The sequence below is a fragment of the Oncorhynchus gorbuscha genome, unplaced genomic scaffold (genome assembly GCF_021184085.1).
Source record: "Oncorhynchus gorbuscha isolate QuinsamMale2020 ecotype Even-year unplaced genomic scaffold, OgorEven_v1.0 Un_scaffold_6489, whole genome shotgun sequence".
NCBI classification, from domain to species: domain Eukaryota; kingdom Metazoa; phylum Chordata; class Actinopteri; order Salmoniformes; family Salmonidae; genus Oncorhynchus; species Oncorhynchus gorbuscha.
Window position 1 is genome coordinate 933 of NW_025750075.1, and position 20,046 is coordinate 20,978.

Sequence of the window (20,046 nt, forward strand, 5' to 3'; positions counted from 1 at the left end):
GTGGTTGGATCTTCCAGCAGGACAATGATCCAAAGCACACCTCAAAAAATCAAAACAAAAAATGGTTCACTGACCACCGAATCAAGGTTTTTCCATGGTCATCCCAGGACCCTGAACCCCATAGAAAACCTGTGGGATGAGCTGAAGAGGACAGTCCACAAAGCGTGGACCTCGGAATCTGAAGGATCTAGAGATGAGTTCTACAACCTCATTATACATTATAGGAGAAGACTCAGAGCTGTTATCTTGGTAAAGGGAGGTTGCTGGTATTGATGAATATTAAGTGGGGGCACTGCATGTTTGTGTATTGTCCTGGCATAATAACATACTAAAGCCAATCCATGTTGTGATTCTTCATTCTCACTTCTCTCTGTCCGATAGGAATGGATCATTACTGTTCACTTATGAAAAGACTCGGAGCGTCAAATGAACGGGTCCAAGAGTTGGGTGGTGAGGACCCCTGTCCTGTCAAACCCCAGAAGGGTGAAGGACCCCACTCTGACCAACGGTCACACCCATTCTGTGAATGGTGCCATAAATCCTCTGGACCTCTCCCCAAACCCCACACGACACACACCCACTCCAGACAGGGGTTACCCCATACTCTCCAATCCATACCCTCACAGCCTGACAGCCCCTTATCCAAACCTCCTATCCAACATGACACCCCCAGACCTCCCCCTGTCTCACCACAGACACCACGCACAACCGGCCAATGAACAGAGACCCAAGCCCCTCCACCCACCTATCAGGAGGCGATGGCTGCCTCGGCATCCCGCCCCCTGGATCTCCCGTCTCAATCAGATTTCCCTCCTGAGAAACCACTCCCCTTGCTAACCCAAACCCCTCCCCTTTCCCTGTCTGTCTGAATGGCAGCCACTACAATGTTTTCCTTCTAACCCCACCCGCCTAGAAACCAACAGCCTATCAGCCAACACCTTTCCTTCTAACCCCACCCCCTGGAAACCAACAGCCTATCAGCCAACCCCATTCTCTCAAACTACGCTCCTCCGCACCACGACCAACAATTAGCAAAGGTGAAGACCAGGGGGATCATCTCAGAGTTTTACTCCCACTCTCGTCTACACCACATCTCCACGTGGAGAAGTGAGTTCTCTGAGTATGTCAACATGTTGCAGAGCAGGATGAGGGCCACAGGGGTGCCACCTTCCCCGGGAGAGACAGGCTCAGACGCCAGAGGAGAGAGGGTAAGGAGCTGTAGGGTGGGTGTTTGGAAGGGATGGATTGGATATGGTATGTGAATTCTGATAACTCAGTCCAGTCATGTCTGTGTCTGTCTCTCTCTCGATCACACTCCTCTCTTATCTCACTCACACACACACACACTCCTCTCGCTCTCCTCTCTTAAATGTCATAGGGAAATTTCTGCATGTTGCTAATAATGTCATCAGGGTTTGTTTGAGTGTGATGCATTTTGCAGACCATGAATAGCTGTGTACAGGGCCTTCAGAAATGATTCATACCCTTGATTTATTCCAGATTTAGTTGTTACAGCCTGAATTCAAAATGGATGAAATACAATAAAATTCTCACAGACAATATCCCATAATGACAGTGAAAACATGTTTTTAGAAAATTTTGCAAATGTATTGAAAATGAAATACTGAAATATCAAATTTACATACGTATTCTCACCCATGAGTCAATACTTTGTAGAAGCACCTTTGGCAGCGATTACAGCTTTGAGTCATCTTGGGTATGTCTGTGTCAGCTTTGAGTCATCTTGGGTATGTCTATCAGCTTTGAGTCATCTTGGGTAAATCTGTATCGGCTTTCAGTCATCTTGGGTAAGTCTGTGTCAGCTTTGAGTCATCTTGGGTATGTCTGTATCAGCTTTGAGTCATCTTGGGTGTGTCTGTATTAGAGGTCGACCACGATTATGATTTTTCAATACCGATACCGATTATTGGAGGACCAAAAAAAAAGTTTTGAGCCTTTGGTAGGCAAAAGACTGAGTGTCGCGAGAAAATACAAGGTTACGAGAGCGCGCTTTTTGAAGACACGTCCCTTTGTTCCAGATCGCCTGCGAAGAAGTACGTTCGTCTGAGAGATTAGATAATTGTTTTGTACGTTTAGAACATCCTAAAGCTTGATTCTGCACTTAGTTTGACCAGTTTAGTCGACATATAATATGTAATTTTGACGTTTTGATGCGCAACTGTTCGTGACCAGAAGTAATTTTGGAAGCATTTCAGCTGGAACTCTTAGCATATGCTAATACAAAAGACACACGACTTGAAACCAAATGCTGTATTGGGTAAGTATGACTACTTCCACTACATTATGATCGAAGACCATCAAAGGTAAGGGAATATTTATTTTGTAATTTTGTGTTTCTGTTGACTCCAACATAGAGGAGAAATATTTCTTATGCCTGAGCGCCGTCTCAGATTATTGAAAATGAACGATTTCTGTAACGTAAAAAAAAATGTGACAAAGCGATTGCATGAAGAAGCAGTGTATCTTTCTAACTATATGTAGAACATTTATATTTAGTCAAAGTTTATGATGTGTATTGCTGTTATCTGGCGGAGTTATTGATAATTTCTCCACACATTTTTTTAGCATTTTTTGAACATGGCGTCAATGTAAACCGAGATTTATGGATATAAATTGCATATTATTGAAAAAAACATACATGTACTGTGTCACATGTCCTATTACTGTCATCTGATGAAGATTTTCAAAAGGTTAGTGAATTATTTTTCTTTTAATCCTGCGTTTGTGATTGCATCTTTTGTTCGACAAAATGGCTGCATATCGTCTGTGTCTTTGTGGTGGTTTGACATACATATGTGCTATGTTTTCGCCGTAAAACATTTTAGAAATCTGACTCGCTGGGTAGATGAACAAGGTGTTTATCTTTCATTTGAGCTATTGGACTTGTTAATGTGTGGAGGTTAAATATTTCTAAGAATATTTTTGCATTCCATGCGCCACCGTTCCAGCTGAACGGGGAGGTGGCGTTCCCTAGGGGAACATATGAAGCTAGTGGTTCTTCCAACAGGAGTCTTCAATATTCCAGGTAAGTTGTAGGTTGATTATTATAGGAATATTTCTCTCTATACCATTTGTATTCAATGTAACCTTTGACTATTGGATGTTCTTATAGGCACTATAGTATTGCCAGTGTAACTGTATAGCTTCCGTCTCTCTCCCTCGCTCCTCCCTGGGCTCGGCAGGAACACAACGACAGCCACCTCAAGCAGCTGCCCATGTCTGCATGCAGGGAACTACTACCCAAGTCTGGAGTGAGTGGCGTTTGAACGCTATTAGCGCGCACCCCGCTAACTAGCTAGCCATTTCACATCAGTTACATCAGCCTAATCAGCCTGAGTTGATAGGCTTGAAGTCATAAACAGCTGCTGGCAAACTCACTAAAGTGTTGTTTGAATGAATGCTTACGAGCCTGCTGCTGCCTACCATCTCTCAGTCAGACTGCTCTATCAAATCATAGACTTAGTTATAACATGATAACACACAGAAATAAGATCCTTCGGTCATTAATATGGTCGAATCCGGAAAGTATCATCTTGAAAACAGGATGTTTATTCTTTCAGTGAAATACAAAACCTTTTTGAAAGTATTTTTATCTAAGAGGTGGCATCCATATGTCTAAATATTCCTGTTACATTGCACAACCTTCAATGTTATGACATAATTATGTAAAATTCTGCAAATTAAAGGCCCAAACTGTTGCATATACACACTGACTCTGCGTGCAATGAACACAAGAGAAGTGACACAATTTTACCTGGTTAATATTGCCTGCTAACCTGGATTTCTTTTGACTAAATATGCAGGTTTATACTATATATACTTCTGTATTGATTTTAAGAAAGGCATTGATGTTTATGGTTAGATACACATTGAGCAACGATACGCACATCCATTATATGCAACGCAGGACAAGCTAGATAAACTAGTAATATCATCAACTATGTGGAGTTAACTAGTGATTATGATTGATTTGTTTTTTATAAGATAAGTTTAATGCTAGCTAGCAACTTACCTTGGTTCTACTGCATTCGCGTAACAGGCAGGCTCCGATGGAGGCAATGCAAGGCAGGTGGTTAGAGCGTTGGGCTAGTTAACTGTAAGGTTGCAAGATTGAATCCCGGAGCTGACAAGATACAAATCTGTCGGTCTGCCCTGAACAAGGCAGTTAACCCACTGTTCCCCTGAACAAGGCAGTTAACCCACTGTTCCCCTGAACAAGGCAGTTAACCCACTGTTCCTGAACAAGGCAATTAACCCACTGTTCCCCCTGAACAAGGCAGTTAACCCACTGTTCCCCTGAACAAGGCAGTTCACCCACTGTTCCCCTGAACAAGGCAGTTCACCCACTGTTCCCCTGAACAAGGCAGTTCACCCACTGTTCCCCTGAACAAGGCAGTTCACCCACTGTTCCCCTGAACAAGACAGTTCACCCACTGTTACCCTGAACAAGGCAGTTCACCCACTGTTCCCTGAACAAGGTGCAGTTCACCCACTGTTCCCTGAACAAGGCAGTTCACCCACTGTTCCCCTGAACAAGGCAGTTCACCCACTGTTCCCCTGAACAAGGCAGTTCACCCACTGTTCCCCTGAACAAGGCAGTTCACCCACTGTTCCCTGAACAAGGCAGTTCACCCACTGTTCCTAGGCCGTCATTGAAAATAAGAATGTGTTCTTAAATTGTTTGCCTAGTTAAATGCTGGGGTGGTGGGGGGGCAAAATCGGTGTCCAAAAATACCCGATTTCCGATTTTTTAAGAGAACTGAAATCGGCCCCTAGTGTCGGCCATTCCGATGAATCGGTCGTCCTCTAGTGTGAATACTTATGTAAATGAGATATTTCTGTATTTCATTTTCAAACAATTCTAAAAACATGTTTTCACTTGGTCATTATGGGTTATTGTGTGTAGGTGAGGGAGGGGGAACAATTTTATCAATTTTGAATTCAAGATGTAACACAACAAAATGTGGAGTAAGTCAAGGGGTATTAACACTTTCTGTCTCCTGGTCGGTCTTTCTGTCTGTCTCCTGGTCGGTCTGTGTCTCCTGGTTCTGGCTGTTTGTCTGTCGGTCTGTCTGTCTCCTGGTCGGTCTGTCTGTCTCCTGGTCGGTCTGTCTGTCTCCTGGTCGGTCTGTCTGTCTGTCTGTCTCCTGGTCAGTCTGTCTGTCTCCTGGTCAGTCTGTCTGTCTCCTGGTCAGTCTGTCTGTCTGTCTCCTGGTCTGTCTGTCTCCTGGTCGGTCGGTCTGTCTGTCTGTCTCCTGGTCGGTCGGTCTGTCTTTCTGTCTGTCTCCTGGTCGGTCTGTCTGTCTGTCTGTCTGTCTCCTGGTCGGTCGGTCTGTCTCCTGGTCGGTCTGTCTGTCTCCTGGTCGGTCTGTCTGTCTCCTGGTCGGTCTGTCTGTCTCCTGGTCGGTCTGTCTGTCTCTGTCTCTGGTGCAGTCTGTCTGTCTGTCTCCTGGTCGGTCTGTCTGTCTGTCTCCTGGTCGGTCTGTCTGTCTCCTGGTCGGTCGGTCTGTCTGTCTCCTGGTCGGTCGGTCTGTCTGTCTGTCTGTCTCCTGGTCGGTCGGTCTGTCTGTCTCCTGGTCGGTCGGTCTGTCTGTCTCCTGGTCGGTCTGTCTCCTGGTCTGTCTGTCGGTCGGTCTCCTGGTCTGTCGGTCTGTCTGTCTCCTGGTCGGTCGGTCTGTCGGTCGGTCTCCTGGTCGGTCTCCTGGTCGGTCTCCTGGTCTGTCTCCTGGTCTGTCACCCACTGTTCCCCTGAACAAGGCAGTTCACCCACTGTTCCCCTGAACAAGGCAGTTCACCCACTGTTCCCCTGAACAAGGCAGTTCACCCACTGTTCCCCTGAACAAGGCAGTTCACCCACTGTTCCCCTGAACAAGGCAGTTCACCCACTGTTCCCCTGAACAAGGCAGTTCACCCACTGTTCCCCTGAACAAGGCAGTTCACCCACTGTTCCTCTGAACAAGGCAGTTCACCCACTGTTCCCCTGAACAAGGCAGTTCACCCACTGTTCCCCTGAACAAGGCAGTTCACCCACTGTTCCCCTGAACAAGGCAGTTCACCCACTGTTCCCCTGAACAAGGCAGTTCACCCACTGTTCCTAGGCCGTCATTGAAAATAAGAATGTGTTCTTAAATTACTTGCCTAGTTAAATAAAAGGGGGGTGGTGGGGGGGGCCAAATCGGTGTCCAAAAATACCGATTTCCGATTTTTAAGAGAACTTGAAATCGGCCCTAATTAATCGGCCATTCCGATGAATCGGTCGTCCTCTAGTGTGAATACTTATGTAAATGAGATATTTCTGTATTTCATTTTCAAACAATTCTAAAAACATGTTTTCACTTGGTCATTATGGGTTATTGTGTGTAGGGTGAGGGGGGGGACAATTTAATCAATTTTGAATTCAAGATGTAACACAACAAAATGTGGAGTAAGTCAAGGGGTATTAACACTTTCTGTCTCCTGGTCGGTCTGTCTGTCTGTCTCCTGGTCGGTCTGTCTGTCTCCTGGTCAGTCTGTCTGTCTGTCTGTCTCCTGGTCGGTCGGTCTGTCTGTCTGTCTCCTGGTCGGTCTGTCTGTCTGTCTCCTGGTCGGTCTGTCTGTCTGTCTCCTGGTCGGTCTGTCTGTCTGTCTCCTGGTCGGTCTGTCTGTCTGTCTCCTGGTCGGTCTGTCTGTCTGTCTCCTGGTCGGTCTGTCTGTCGGTCTCCTGGTCGGTCTGTCTGTCGGTCTGTCTGTTGGTCTCCTGGTCTTTCTCCTGGTCTGTCGGTCGGTCTCCTGGTCTGTCTGTCGGTCGGTCTGTCTGTCTCCTGGTCGGTCGGTCTGTCTGTCTGTCTCCTGGTCGGTCGGTCTGTCTGTCTCCTGGTCGGTCGGTCGGTCTGTCTGTCTGTCTCCTGGTCGGTCTGTCTGTCTGTCTCCTGGTCGGTCTGTCTGTCTGTCTCCTGGTCGGTCTGTCTGTCTGTCTCCTGGTCGGTCTGTCTGTCTGTCTCCTGGTCGGTCTGTCTGTCTGTCTCCTGGTCGGTCTGTCTGTCGGTCTCCTGGTCGGTCTGTCTGTCGGTCTGTCTGTCGGTCTCCTGGTCGGTCTGTCTGTCGGTCTGTCTGTCTCCTGGTCGGTCTGTCGGTCGGTCTGTCTGTCTCCTGGTCTGTCTGTCTGTCTGTCTCCTGGTCTGTCTGTCTGTCTGTCGGTCTCCTGGTCTGTCTCCTGGTCTGTCGGTCTGTCTCCTGGTCTGTCTGTTGGTCTCCTGGTCTTTCTCCTGGTCTGTCGGTCGGTCTCCTGGTCTGTCTGTCGGTCTCCTGGTCTGTCGGTCGGTCTGTCTGTCTCCTGGTCTGTCTGTTGGTCTCCTGGTCTTTCTCCTGGTCTGTCGGTCGGTCTCCTGGTCTGTCTGTCGGTCTCCTGGTCTGTCGGTCGGTCTGTCTGTCTCCTGGTCGGTCTGTCTGTCTGTCTCCTGGTCGGTCGGTCTGTCTGTCTGTCTCCTGGTCGGTCTGTCTGTCTGTCTGTCTCCTGGTCGGTCTGTCGGTCTGTCTGTCTGTCTCCTGGTCGGTCGGTCTGTCTGTCTGTCTCCTGGTCGGTCGGTCTGTCTGTCTGTCTGTCTCCTGGTCTGTCGGTCGGTCTCCTGGTCTGTCTGTCGGTCTCCTGGTCTGTCGGTCGGTCTGTCTGTCTCCTGGTCTGTCTGTCTGTCTGTCTGTCTCCTGGTCGGTCTGTCGGTCTGTCTGTCTCCTGGTCGGTCTGTCTGTCTGTCTGTCTCCTGGTCGGTCTGTCGGTCTGTCTGTCTCCCGGTCGGTCTGTCTGTCTCCTGGTCGGTCGGTCTGTCTGTCTGTCTCCTGGTCGGTCGGTCTGTCTGTCTGTCTGTCTCCTGGTCGGTCGGTCTGTCTGTCTGTCTCCTGGTCGGTCGGTCTGTCTGTCTCCTGGTCGGTCGGTCTGTCTGTCTCCTGGTCGGTCTGTCTGTCTGTCTGTCTGTCTGTCTGTCTGTCTGTCTGTCTGTCTGTCTGTCTGTCTGTCTCCTGGTCTGTCTGTCTCCTGGTCTGTCTGTCTGTCTGTCTGTCTCCTGGTCTGTCTGTCTGTCGGTCTCCTGGTCTGTCTCCTGGTCTGTCGGTCTGTCTCCTGGTCTGTCGGTCTGTCTCCTGGTCTTTCTCCTTGTCTGTCGGTCTGTCTCCTGATCTGTCTGTCTGCTGACCAGGTTTGTCCACTGCTCCTGGCCCTCAGTCCTGTATCCTGCATGTGGACATGGACTGTTTCTTTGTCTCCGTGGGGATCAGACACAGACCAGACCTCAAAGGTATACACGCACACACTCAAGTATCTCTATCATATTTTCTATTCTAGTCCCAAGCGCCCACTAACCGCACCCCCCCCGCTCCTCCCCCAGGGAAATCTGTAGCGGTGACCAGTAACCATGGTTCAGGCAGAGTAGCCCAGAGGCCTGGTGTTGACCGCCAGCTGGAGCTGCAGTGCTACCATAAAAAATACTCCTATCCAGCTGTGTCAGAGAGGAAGGAAGGGGACCTGGAGGAAATTACATCATCAGAGACAGAGAGTCACATCTCTCATGGCAACAGTGTTGACCAGGATACTGCTGCCCTCTCTATGGCTGAGATCACCTCCTGTAGCTATGAGGCCAGGTACAACACATATACCGTACACACACATCCACACACCACACCGCACACTCTACCCTATAGTAATATGTGGTCTCTCTTTCTGTCTGTCAGGCAGGCAGGGGTGAGAATGGTATGTTTTTTGGCCAGGCCAACAACTGTGTCCTCCCTGCAGTCTGTCCCTTATGACTCTAGGCCTACAAGAAGGTAGCCCTGGCCATGTATGACCTCGCCAGGTACGGGATGGAGAGATGGGATGAACAGATACCACACTCTCTCTCTATACCTGTCATCTATGACTATTAGTTACTTGATAGGATTGTAGCACAATCTCATCTATTAAAGAACAAATTGATTTAGACTCCTTTTTCTCTTTATCTTCTCTTCCTCTGCCTCTCTCTCTCTCTCTCTGTCTCTCTCCCACGTGTGTTTCTCCTCCTCTCTCTCTGTGTTTCTCTCTCTCTGTGTGTTTCTCTCTCTGTGTGTTTTCTCTCTTCTGTGTTTCTCCTCTGTGTTTCCTCCCTCTCTGTCTCCTAGTTATTCTCATGATATCGAGGCCCCTGAGTTGTGACGAGGCGTTGGTGGATAGTCTGCCCTGCTGGCTGGAGTTGAGTGTTACACCAGATGAACCTGCTATGCCATCCGAGCAGATGTCAGGGAGAGGACTGGTGCTCCGCTCAGTGGGCATGGGTGAGTAGTGCCTTCCTCTGCCACCCCTGAGTCACATTGTGTATGCTGGCATGATTGACACTCCTGTAGACCCTGCAATGCTTTTGGGGCCCATATGCCTGTCATCAATGTCTATTTTCTTTTTTATATAAATACTTTTGGCAATAACCCTACAAAAAAGTTATTAATGAACCTTTTTCATTTCCATATGGACTAGAAAGCAAAGTGTTTGTTTCTTGGTCTTCGAATGTGACTGAAATGTGCCTCAGGCCTTGAAAAATAAAATGTTTAACTGATTGAAAGTGTAAAGAGATCTGGGTGAATAAATGACAGTGGAGATGCCTCTGGCTGTTCAAAAGGCATCAGACCGAGAGCCTAATGCTTCTTCAGTTAGTTATAGATTCCTTTGTTGAGAAAGTCATTTCTTCAGAAGCTAAAGTTTCAGAGATGGTAAACCAGCTTGATTGCCATAGGCGTATCAGGGAAACTGGACAGGAGGGAGGGGTGCTTCAAAATATAGCAGTTCTGTAACATATTTAATTCAGCCTCTCATTCTTAATTGCCGGCCTCAATGCGTTACGGAAAGAGGTTGTATTGGGGTCGTCTGGATACTGGACAAAACTAATCAATTGGCAATGCAAACATCTTTAGCGGACAACAGTTCTTCAGGCCTTGAACAAAAAAGCGGGTTTGCGATCGTTCATACTGGTGAACCGGCGTTTGAGTTGTGGGGTTGCAATATCAACAGTCCCTTATCTCTGGTATATCTTGGCATGCATCATTCAAGACTACACGTTTAACTTGTGTGCAGCGCAATGGACATGTAACGCACAGTATCTCAGGAAAAGACTGTCTGGAGTTGACTCCGTATAGGAAGCAAAAGAAAGATGAAGTGCATTATACCCCGGTGATTCTGTTGGCACGACATTGAAGCCGGGAGGGAACGCATAGTTTCCCTCCACTGTGGCCACATCCTGTCTAACCTCTGTGACCTTTGGCCATCCAGGGTCCAACATCCTGTTGGCGAGAATGGCTACCGAAAGGCTAAGCCCGAGACGGACGAAAGGTACCTCCTGAGGTCAGAGAGTGGATGACTTCATCAGGGACCAGACGGTGAGCCAGCCTACCAGGTGAGGCACTACAGCACCACCTGCGGCCACACACAGATTACTCTGCAACTGATCATCTTTCTTGTGCATCTCAAAATATAAACTGTCCTTCTCTACACCCTCCATCTCTCCTTCTCCACCCATCCCTGTATTTCTCTCCCCTCTTCTCCCTCAGGTGTGGGCCGTTCTATGGGTGGTAAACTGGCATCTCTGGGTGTGAGGTCATGTGGGGACCTGCAGCAGGTGTCTCTGCAGCGGCTGCAGAAGGCGTTTGGCCCTCGCACCGGTCAGACCCTCTTCAGGTTCTGCCGAGGTCTGGACGACCGGCCCGTCCGTAGCGAGAAAGAGAAGAAGTCTGTCTCTGCTGAGATTAACTACAACATCCGCTTCACACAGGTCCGTACCTGTCTGTCTCTGCTGAGATTAACTACAACATCCGCTTCACACAGGTCCGTACCTGTTTAATCCGGTTTACACAGGTAAGAGCTTGTTTGATCTGGTCCACGCAGGTCATAACTGGTTTATACTGATCAGAACTGGGGCTTATTCAAGGAGGCAGAATATTCAGATTGTTCCGAATGGGATATTTCCTGAAGCACAGACATTCTTCTTTGCTTGTTCAAAGTGACAGGCTTTTCTATCACTTTCTCCATTCTCTCTTTCACTAAATTCTCTCTATCTTACCAGGTGGACGAGGCGGAGTCGTTCCTGACCCAACTGTCCATTGAGGTGCAGAAGCGTCTGCAGGGGGCGGGGCTTAGGGGTCGCAGGCTGACCCTAAAGGTCATGGTCTGTAAGGCAGGGGTGGAGCAATCCAACTACAGTGGTCATGGCACCTGTAACAGTTTGGCTAGGTGAGACACGGTGGCCATGTCTGAATACCCATGAATAGTAGGCTCTTTGGGTATGAGAAAATATAACATTTTATAGCATGTCAAATGAATTGTGCTTTAAATGCCAGGATGTCATACCAGCTGAAATGAGTATGACATCCTGGCATTTAAAGCACAATTTCAGCTGCACACCTTTGAGGAATGAGCATCATCTTTTCACCCTCGCGTGTGTTTGACAACAGCTGATAATCAGAATAGAGGACACGCATAAATAAACAAATGGCGTCAAATCAACGCAGTTGAACATTACGAGGCATTCTCAGGATGGATCAGCCTAGGATGTTATTTGTTGCTAGTTCTCAGGATGGATCAGCCTAGGATGTTATTTGTTGCTAGTTCTCAGGATGGATCAGCCTAGGATGTTATTTGTTGCTAGTTCTCAGGATGGATCAGCCTAGGATGTTATTTGTTGCTAGTTCTCAGGATGGATCAGCCTAGGATGTTATTTGTTGCTAGTTCTCAGGATGGATCAGCCTAGGATGTTATTTGTTGCTAGTTCTCAGGATGGATCAGCCTAGGATGTTATTTGTTGATAGTTCTCAGGATGGATCAGCCTAGGATGTTATTTGTTGATAGTTCTCAGGATGGATCAGCCTAGGATGTTATTTGTTGCTTACTGCATTTGTTTGTTTTTTAAAATAAAAATAGTATGTTCTAAATAGTTTGTAGTACAATTAGTACACAGTATGTAGTTTTAGTAAATAGCAGGCAAAACAGATTTCAGACACTTCCTGGAACACACTGAGGGGACATAATTGAGAGTCTTCCTCTTCTCTCTCCCCATCTCCTCCTCGTTTCTCCTCTTCTCCTCTTTTCTCCTCTCCCTCTCTCCTCTACCCTCCTCTCCTCTCTCCCCCTCTCTCCTCTCTCAGGTCAGTGAACCTGGCCCAGCTTACAGACTGTGGTCATTTGATAGCCAGTGAGGTCATCAAGCTGTTCCACGCAATGAGGCTGAAGGTGCAGGACCTGAGGGGGGTGGGCCTCCAGGTGCAGCTCCTCGAGGGGGCCCACTCCGTCCCCAAGGACCCCACGGGCCCTAAAACATGCTACATCAGAGACAAGCTGCTGGCCCAGCACCCCCCCGCCCAACATAACTATACAGGTAAGTGTGTGTGTGAGCTCTTGTTAGTGGTTACCTCAAGGAGCCAGTCATCGAGCCATAGAACGACCTCTGCTGTCTCTCTTCCTTCAGATTCGCTACCTAATACCGCCATTACTGACACATGCACCAGTCAGGAAAATAGTTCCTCTGCCAGAGTCCTGTCCCCTTCTCCACTCCCCGCCCCGACATTGCCTGCTGAGCCAATCCCAGGGACAAGTAAAGGAGAGCCGCCTCGCACACCTAACCATGTTTATAACCGCCTTAACCTCAGCATCGAGGTCTCCCCTCTCTCACAGGTACTTCACGCCTAGATCAACAGTGCATTGCTCTCATTGAAAAAACATTCGGCTGGCTATGTTTTTGAAGCATAATTTCAAGTCCAATCAAATTTGATTTGTCACATGCTCCGAATACAACAGGTATAGATAGACCTTACAGTGTAGCAGCAGTGTAAAAACACAGGGGGGCGCAGGTGGCCATTTAATGAATAGTTCAGCAGTCTTATGGCTTGGAGGCTTGGAGTCTTGGAGGCTTGGAGGTAGAAGCTAGAAAGGAGCCTTTTGGGCAGTAGAATCACCCTCACACACAGGTTTCCCAGGATACATGTTGTATGTGTGTCTGTGTCCATGTCAGGTGGACCGGTCGGTGTTGGAGGCCTTGCCTGCAGAGTTGAGAGAACATGTGGAGCACTCCTGGACCCACAGAGACACAGAGAGAACACACAACGGTTCACACCCTGGCCCCTCTTCTACTTCTTCTTCCTGTTCATCTTCCCCTCTACCCTCCTCTCCTCCTCCCCCCGCTGCCCCTCCTGTAGGAGCACTGGTGCTTCAGATCCCCAAACAGTCTGGACAGACCGGCTCCACAGGCATCATACTGGAACTGTCTGACTTCTCCCAGGTACACACACACACACCCACACACACACACACACACACACACACACACACACACACACACACACACATTCTCATTAACGACAACATCCCCTATAAACACGCACATATTGTTTCTCTGTCTGTGTCTGTGTTTCTCTGTCTGTGTCTGTCTTTCTCTCTCCCTGTGTGTGTGTGTGTGTGTGTGTGTGTGTGTGTGTGTGTGTGTGTGTGTGTGTGTGTGTGTGTGTGTGTGTGTGTGTGTAGGTTGACCCGGAGGTGTTTGCAGAACTCCCCAGAGAACTCCAGGAGGAGCTGCGTTCAGTGTACGGCCGCAGAGAGAACACCCATGGGATCATGGGTAAGAATACAGTATATCTACCCAATAATATACACTGAGTTTACCAATCATTAAGAACACCTTCCTAATAAGAATGGTCCCATCAGTTCGTTGCGCATGGACTCTACAAGGTGTCCAAAGCGTTCCACACAGGGATGTTGGCCCATGTTGATCTAAGCAATGCGCCTGGCACCACACCAGTGCGCCTGGCACCATACCAGTGCGCTTGCACCATACCCCATTCAAAGACACTTAAATATTTTGTCTGCCCATTCACCCTCTGAATGGCACACACACAATCCATGTCTTATTGTCTCAAGGCTTAAAAACTTTCTTTAACATGTCCCCTTCATCTACACTGGTTGAAGTGGATTTAACAGGTGACATCAATGAGGGATCATAGCTTCCACCTGGATTCCAGTCAGTCTGACATGTAAAGAGCAGGTGTTCTTAATGTTTTGTACGCTCAGTGGATACTAATAATATAATATAGAATATATATGCCATTTAGCAATACACTGGAAAGAACCATAGAACCGACTAATGATCAAATTAAAGCTTTCATTGCATTGCCCCTTTCTCTCTCTTTCCTTCTCTACCTTTCACTCCTTCCCTTGCCTCGCTTATCCCCCCTCCTCTTTCTCTGTAGCAGACCAGAGGAACCCCTGTTGCATCTGAAGCATGTGGGGGTGGGTTGGATGAAGCGCGGCTACAAGAAGAATGCCAACAAAGGCCCCTCCCTCTAAGGCCCCGCCCACCAGGAAACACCCCCGGCCAAAGACCTACCACACGTGCTCAGACCCAGGGACCTACCCAATGGCCTCAAGGTGAGCCCCTAAACACTTATGCAGAGTTAAGTTGTCTGTTTTATTAATGATGCATAGTGATTAAACTGGCCTGAACTGACCCCATCCAGCTGGAGAATGGACCCTCTCCACCTCCACACAGCAGGACATTTAGAGACTCTGTCCAGTTCACCCCTTGCCCTGAACCCACCCTGGCTGGAGCCTGTGATTTCAGGGACATCCGACACTACTCAGAGAATGGATCACTACCATCTCAGGTACAGAATGGGGAGTGGGTCGTTTACTGACCATCTATGGAAAAAGGGGGACATTTTCTGCCATAGTTCAGTCATTAAAAAGTTTTTTAGAATGACACAAATATTAATTTTCACAAAGTCTGCTGCCTCAGTTTGTATGATGGCAATATGCTTCACAGGCAAGGATATTTGCTGCCAGTGGATTGCTCCTAAATCAACCATTTATCGTTTCATCAAGAACTTCAAGGAGAGCGGTTCAATTGTTGTGAAGAAGTCTTCAGGGCGCCCAAGAAAGTCCAGCAAGCGCCAGAACCGTCTCCTAAAGTTGATTCAGCTGTGGGATCGGGGCACCACCAGTACAGAACTTGCTCAGGAATGGCAGCAGACAGGTGTGAGTGCATCTGCACGCACAGTGAGGCTTAAGACTTTTGGAGGATAACCTGGTGTCGAATGTCAAGATGGGCAGCGAAGAAGCCACTTCTCTCCAGGAAAACATCAGGGACAGTATGATATTCTGCAAGGTACAGCGATTGGACTGCTGAGGACTGGGGTAAAGTCATTTTCTCTGATGAATCCTTTCCGATTGTGTTTGGGGCATCCGGAAAAAAAGCTTGTCCGGGAGAAGACAAGGTGAGCGCTACCATCAGTCCTGTGTCATGCCAGCAGTAAAGATCCTGAGACCATCCATGTATTGCTTCAGCCAAGGGAGGGCTCACCACAATCTTGCCTAAGAACACAGCCATGAATAAAGAATGGTACCAACACATCCTCCGAGAGCATCTTCTCCCAACCATCCAGAACAGTTTGAGGACGTAATGCCTTCTGCATGATGGAGCACCTGCCATAAGACAAAAAGTGATAACTATGGCTCGGGGGACAAAACATTAATATAGGTCCATGGTCAGGAAACTCCCCAGACCTTAATCCCATTGAGAACTTGTGGTCAATCCTCAAGAGGCTGGTGGACAAACAAAAACCCACAAATTCTGACAAAGTCCATGCATTTATTATGCAAGAATGGGCTGCCATCAGTCAGGATGTGGCCCAGAAGTCCATTTACAGAATGCCAGGGCGGATTGAATGTGCTGCCATCAGTCAGGATGTGGCCCAGAAGTTAATTGACAGAATGCCAGGGCGGATTGAATGTGCTGCCATCAGGTAGGATGTGGCCCAGAAGTTAATTGACAGAATGCCAGGGCGGATTGAATGTGCTGCCATCAGTCAGGATGTGGCCCAGAAGTTAATTGACAGAATGCCAGGGCGGATTGAATGTGCTGCCATCAGGTAGGATGTGGCCCAGAAGTTAATAGACAGAATGCCAGGGCGGATTGAATGTGCTGCCATCAGGTAGGATGTGGCCCAGAAGTTAATTGACAGAATGCCAGGGCGGATTGAATGTGCTGCCATCAGTCAGGATGTGGCCCAGAAGTTAATTGACAGAATGCCAGGGCGGATTGAATGTGCTGCCATCAGTCAGGATGTGGCCCAGAAGTTAATTGACAGAATGCCAGGGCGGATTGAATGTGCTGCCATCAGTCAGGATGTGGCCCAGAAGTTAATTGACAGAATGCCAGGGCGGATTGAATGTGCTGCCATCAGTCAGGACGTGGCCCAGAAGTTAATTGACAGCATGCCAGGGCGGATTGAATGTGCTGCCATCAGTCAGGATGTGGCCCAGAAGTTAATTGACAGCATGCCAGGGCGGATTGAATGTGCTGCCATCAGTCAGGATGTGGCCCAGAAGTTCATTGACAGCATGCCGGGGCGGATTGAATGTGCTGCCATCAGTCAGGATGTGGCCCAGAAGTTCATTGACAGCATGCCGGGGCGGATTGAATGTGCTGCCATCAGTCAGGATGTGGCCCAGAAGTTCATTGACAGCATGCCGGGGCGGATTGAATGTGCTGCCATCAGTCAGGATGTGGCCCAGAAGTTCATTGACAGCATGCCGGGGCGGATTGCAGAAGTCTTGAAAAAGAAGGATCAACACTGCAAATATTGATTCTTTGCATCAACTTCATGTAATTGTCAATAAAAGCCTTTGACACTTATGACATGCTTGTAATTAAACTTTAGTATCCATAGTAACATCTGACAAAATTATCTAAAGACACTGAAGCAGCAAACATTGTGGAAATTAATATTTGTGTCATTCTCAACTTTTTGCCACAACTGTAGTTGTGTTTTTGACTGTGTTAAAGATGTGGTTTTGACTGTATTAAATATGTGGTTTTGACTGTATTAAATATGTGGTTTTGACTGTATTAAATATGTGGTTTTGACTGTGTTAAAGATGTGGTTTTGACTGTGTTAAAGATGTGGTTTTGACTGTGTTAAAGATGTGGTTTTGACTGTGTTAAAGATGTGGTTTTGACTGTGTTAAAGATTTAGTTTTGCATTTTTCTAAGTACTTTACCCCCCTCAGACCCCATGGAGGAGGACATTCTGCAGGTAGTCAAGTACTGCACTGATCTGATCAATGACAAGGACCTAGAGAAACTTGACCTGATCATCAAGTACATGAAGAGGTACGGTCCATTCGTGGTCTAACTCTCCCTTCTTCACCTTTGTCTCAGTGAGGGACCACTCGGCCATTGTCAAATAGGACCTGTTTGGGGATAGAGGATCATTCTACCCCTGTTGTTGAGATTCCATTTCAATTAGTGTTTTTCTCTTTTCTCATGTGTGTTTAGTTTATCAGATATTTAAGTGTGTTAGGCCTAAGGCATGTGTGTTTAGTTTATTAGATATTTACGTGTGTTAGGCCTAAGGCGTGTGTTTAGTTTATTAGATATTTACGTGTGTTAGGCCTAAGGCGTGTGTTTAGTTTATTAGATATTCAAGTGTGTTAGGCCTAAGGCATGTGTGTTTAGTTTATTAGATATTCAAGTGTGTTAGGCCTAAGGCATGTCTTATGTCATGGCAGGTTGATGCAGCAGTCTGTGGAGTCTGTATGGAGCATGGCCTTTGACTTCATCCTGGACAACGTGCAGGTGGTGGTACAGCAGACCTACGGCAGCACTCTGAAGATCACGTAGGAGAGGGCAGCACTCTGAAGATCACGTAGGAGAGGGCAACACTCTGAAGATCACGTAGGAGAGGGCAACACTCTGAAGATCACGTAGGAGAGGACAACACTGAAGATCACGTAGGAGAGGGCAACACTCTGAAGATCACGTAGGAGAGGGCAGCACTCTGAAGATCACGTAGGAGAGGGCAGCACTCTGAAGATCACGTAGGAGAGGACAACACTGAAGATCACGTAGGAGAGGGCAACACTCTGAAGATCACGTAGGAGAGGGCAACACTGAAGATCATGTAGGAGAGGGCAACACTCTGAAGATCACGTAGGAGAGGGCAACACTCTGAAGATCACGTAGGAGAGGGCAACACTCTGAAGATCACGTAGGAGAGGGCAACACTCTGAAGATCACGTAGGAGAGGGCAACACTCTGAAGGTCACATAGGAGAGGGCAACACTGAAGATCACGTAGGAGAGGGCAACACTCTGAAGTTCACAACACTCTGAAGATCACGTAGGAGAGGGCAACACTCTGAAGATCACGTAGGAGAGGGCAACACTCTGAAGATCACGTAGGAGAGGGCAACACTCTGAAGATCACGTAGGAGAGGGCAGCACTGAAGATCACGTAGGAGAGGGCAACACTCTGAAGTTCACAACACTCTGAAGATCACGTAGGAGAGGGCAACACTCTGAAGATCACGTAGGAGAGGGCAACACTCTGAAGTTCACAACACTCTGAAGATCACGTAGGAGAGGGCAACACTCTGAAGATCACATAGGAGAGGGCAACACTGAAGATCACGTAGGAGAGGGCAACACTCTGAAGTTCACAACACTCTGAAGATCACGTAGGAGAGGGCAACACTCTGAAGATCACGTAGGAGAGGGCAACACTCTGAAGATCACGTAGGAGAGGGCAACACTCTGAAGATCACGTAGGAGAGGACAACACTGAAGATCACGTAGGAGAGGGCAACACTCTGAAGATCACGTAGGAGAGGGCAGCACTCTGAAGATCACGTAGGAGAGGGCAGCACTCTGAAGATCACGTAGGAGAGGACAACACTGAAGATCACGTAGGAGAGGGCAACACTCTGAAGATCACGTAGGAGAGGGCAACACTGAAGATCATGTAGGAGAGGGCAACACTCTGAAGATCACGTAGGAGAGGGCAACACTCTGAAGATCACGTAGGAGAGGGCAACACTCTGAAGATCACGTAGGAGAGGGCAACACTCTGAAGATCACGTAGGAGAGGGCAACACTCTGAAGGTCACATAGGAGAGGGCAACACTGAAGATCACGTAGGAGAGGGCAACACTCTGAAGTTCACAACACTCTGAAGATCACATAGGAGAGGGCAACACTGAAGATCTCGTAGGAGAGGGCAACACTGAATATCACGTAGGAGAGGGCAACACTGAAGATCACGTAGGAGAGGGCAACACTCTGAATATCACGTAGGAGAGGGCAACACTCTGAAGATCACATAGGAGAGGGCAACACTCTGAAGATCACATAGGAGAGGGCAACACTCTGAAAATCACGTAGGAGAGGGCACGGCAGGCTCTGGCCAAGTCTCAAATCAACCCTATTCCCCATTTAGTGCACAGGTCAAAGGTATTATACTAATATGTGGAGGATAGAATGCCATTTGAGATCCAGTTTTGCTCCTCCTGCTCCTGTTTGTTTTGCCACTGTTACATCATCCCACTATTACATCATGATCCTGTGGGAGGAGCTGGGTCAAATCTGGGTCAAACCATGATGTCTGTGATCTTCAGCACGGAAAGTCGGAGTTCTAGAAAGATGCCAGAGTTTTAGAGTTGGATGACCATTCAAAACTATTTTTCCCAGTTGTCTTAAAGGCACTGAAGTCGGAAGTCAGAGTTCCCATTTCCCAGTTGTTTTGAACACGACAATAACCTGGACACGTGTTCTCTCCTTGTGTCATCACAGTGAAAGAGTTCTGTGTCATTGTGACATCAGCACAACAATCAATTCAATTCAAGGGCTTTATTGGCATGGGAAACATGTGTTAACATTGCCAAAGCAAGTGAGGTAGACAACATACAAAGTGAATATATAAAGTGAAAAACAACAAAAATTAACAGTAAACATTACACATACAGAAGTTTAAAAACAGTAAAGACATTACAAATGTCATATTATATATATATATATATATATATATATATATATATATATATATATATATATATATATATATATATATATATATATATATATACAATGTACAAATAGTTAAATGACACAAGATAAAATTAATAAGCATAAATATGGGTTGTATTTACAATGGTGTTTGTTCTTCACTGGTTGCCCCTTTCTCGTGGCAACAGGTCACAAATCTTGCTGCTGTGATG

General features: G+C 47.4%; 1 long non-coding RNA gene and 1 pseudogene across 1 annotated transcript; both read left to right on the plus strand.

Moving 5' to 3' along the window:
• Positions 1-426: 426 nt before the first annotated feature.
• Positions 427-19,782, plus strand: LOC124029475 (annotated as a pseudogene).
• Positions 12,562-13,616, plus strand: LOC124029476. The gene is made up of 3 exons (XR_006837780.1): positions 12,562-12,676; positions 13,014-13,280; positions 13,523-13,616. It is a non-coding gene; the product is annotated as an uncharacterized LOC124029476 (long non-coding RNA).
• Positions 19,783-20,046: the final 264 nt, after the last annotated feature.